Here is a 2,804-nt window from a genome sequence, read left to right as displayed (position 1 = left end):
ATTCTAACCATTTGAATTTTTTTTTATAAAGTTTGTAAAAAAAAAAATATTTCGATGCTTTGGTACAACTTGCTACAGACATGTACGACCCCCACCTCCCCCAAAAAAATCTCGTACTTTGGTTGGTTGTACAGAATAGTTATAAATTTAGCAATGGTACTACATTTTATTTTAATACTTTAGTTCTAGCGAGTCGTAATAGATATTTGGACTGTTATTCCCAATTTTATGCCTGAATATTTCTTGGAGACCTATTTTATAAAGATGCGTGCGTGATGCAGTGACTTTGCTAAATCTTAATTTTTGTTTTTACTTCGCCTTAGGTGCTATATCAAAGACGTAAACGTCATTTAATATTCACATTTGATATTACTATTAGGTTTACACCTAATATTTATATTTTCTTGTATTAGTGCATTTTAATTTCTATTGGCGGGTTAACTTAGTGAACTTAAATTTTAAAATTCCCAGGTTGATTCTATTCAACAGCTTTTAACAATATGCATAGTTCGAGAATTAACACAGTCATTGGTTTGACAATATACATATGTATGTTGTGTGTGTGTGTGGAACATAAGCTTTCACTACCCATTATTCGATTTGATACATATCGCAAATAGTATTCCAGGGATCACTACCGTAATTTGAATAAAACTGCAGCGTGTAGACGGCGCTGTATCGCTTCTGAGCATGCGCACTGACTAAGAATATTTTGCTAACTATAGAGTATAGACAATTTTAAATCGATTGGCTTTCGTCATTGCATACTTTGATGGTAGCTATAGTATAGGGTTGTATATTTAAGCAATGTCACTTAGCTGCCCATTTTTTTCCTAGTACGGAAAGCATTCCCATTTTTATCTGTAAGTTACATATATTAGTTCATCATTTCTTAATAAATTTGGATTTTTTTGACCTAACGTAATAGAATTTTGGACAGATCGAAATTTGTAAAAACATATTTTTAAGTCTGGTATTTATAGTGGTAATTAATGATGGACTACTAACATTTTGATAGTCCAGATTTTAGTAATAATAGTATATTCTCTGTGTAATATTATTCTGAAATATAGTTCTGATATTCAATCCTCGTTTCAAGGTAGGTATAATTTTCAGTCTGCCTGTATTAACTACAGATGCAGTGGCCTGTGTTTTGATAGGTGAACTTTTCTGATTGCTTGAAGTTGAAGTGTTTTAAGGTTATTATGCGTATGTAAAAGACTAATTATTGTGGCACCTGAATTATATTTTCATACAAGTGGCACATTTTACATTAGCTAGAAAAATATGCTAAAATGAGAGGTTAAACGCACTTGCAGGAGAAAAACCGACTCCATTTACTCAACTGTTTTGCTAAAGTAAACAAAGATAGCAAAAATGTAAGACCAATCAAATACTTAACTTTTTTTCTTTTTTTTTACCTATTCTCCTTAGCAAAATTTATTCTAGATTTCCTTATTAAATATGCATACTCCAAATTCATCTTGCATGTTTTCACACAACACACGCATAGTTTCATCTGAAAATACACTGCACTAAAATAGATGGTGTGAATTTGTACGTCAGTACTATAATATTGTAATCGTGTAACATCAATACCAAGTTACTTGTGTCGACCATACTCTATATTGAGGTGAAATGTCATGAACCATGAAGATGTAAAGCTCCCTCTACTGAATGTTTGTATCATTTATACTTCACATCACATGACTGATCAAGAGCCACTCCATTTTTTATAAAGATGAACTAAAGGTGACCGACATTTTGCAAGTGGTTTTGTTTCGTCAGTACGATAATACTACAAATTCACACCATCATCTATTTTAATGCAATGTATTTTCAGGCTGTCCAGATGAAACTATGCGTGTGTTGTGTGAAAGGTGACTGACATTTTACAAGTGGTTTTATTTCTAAGAGTAGAGATTGGGCCCTAAATACCTCGAATCTGTCTTTCAAAAAGACATTTTCGGACATATTTATTGTGTAGATTCACTTGACATTTAACCATTGGTACATAAAAGACAAATTGGAAAAAGGCTATATGTGTTTTCTTTTATATAACCTGAAATATCCGACTTATGGATTGCAACATTAATCGTAAAAAAAAGTATCTTTTTGGTGAATTACGTTAAATACTATGAGCTATGAAAGTAAGGTAACGTAAACAGCTAAGCAGAAAAATAAAAGTGACCGTCGATATGACCTATATTATGAACAGACGTTAAGGAGAAACAAGACGCAGGCATAGCAGGTTTTCAGGTATATAACCATGTTTGACAGGAAAAACGAAATGCTTAGTCCTTGAAAACTGAATCTATTATCCGATCTATAAACACGCAGTCGATAAAATACATAGATCCTAATAATTACGAAGGTGTAAAAAAAAATAAAGTTGTACATAACGAATACTTTCAATTTTCCTTGTCCAAGACAACCACTGTCGAGTTTACATTTTCCTTATTCCACTGGCGCGTGACTTGAGCCTTGTTCAGTAATGGTTGATTTTAAGGTGTCGTCCGACCTTGAATTGTTTATCCTAGTAGTTGGGTCGGTGTTGTTTTTTTTTCATCTTTTTTTCCTCATTCACCGAATGTCTGATATAAATAATATCATATGAATGTATGCAGAGAAAAACTTAGAGAACTTTTTGCGTCGAAAATACTTGCACAGAACATTACTATTAACGGATGAGCCAGTACAAAATTAGATTGATGTAGTATTTTTGTGCATTTAAGTTTAAAACTGATAATATTCCTATCAAATAACCTAGTACAGACGACGACGAGTTTTGTGTGTGTATGTAT

The 2,804-nt window shown here is 32.4% G+C and overlaps 1 protein-coding gene across 2 annotated transcripts in view; it reads left to right on the top strand.

The window, feature by feature from the left end:
* Nucleotides 1–2,804, top strand: part of LOC106463236 (fatty acid synthase-like) — a 60,100-nt gene that overhangs the window by 1,535 nt on the left and 55,761 nt on the right. Inside the window, exon 1 of one of the 2 annotated variants that reach the window (XM_022390680.1) lies at nucleotides 798–863. The exons of the other annotated variant lie outside the window; for it this stretch is intronic. The gene's annotated coding sequence lies outside the window, so the exon portion shown is untranslated. Of the gene's footprint in view, nucleotides 1–797; nucleotides 864–2,804 lie in introns of those variants that run through there. 2 annotated transcript variants of the gene reach the window in all.

Source organism: Limulus polyphemus, unplaced genomic scaffold (genome assembly GCF_000517525.1).
Source record: "Limulus polyphemus unplaced genomic scaffold, Limulus_polyphemus-2.1.2 Scaffold1355, whole genome shotgun sequence".
NCBI classification, from domain to species: Eukaryota; Metazoa; Arthropoda; class Merostomata; order Xiphosura; family Limulidae; genus Limulus; species Limulus polyphemus.
This window is presented reverse-complemented; position numbering and strand designations above follow the sequence as displayed.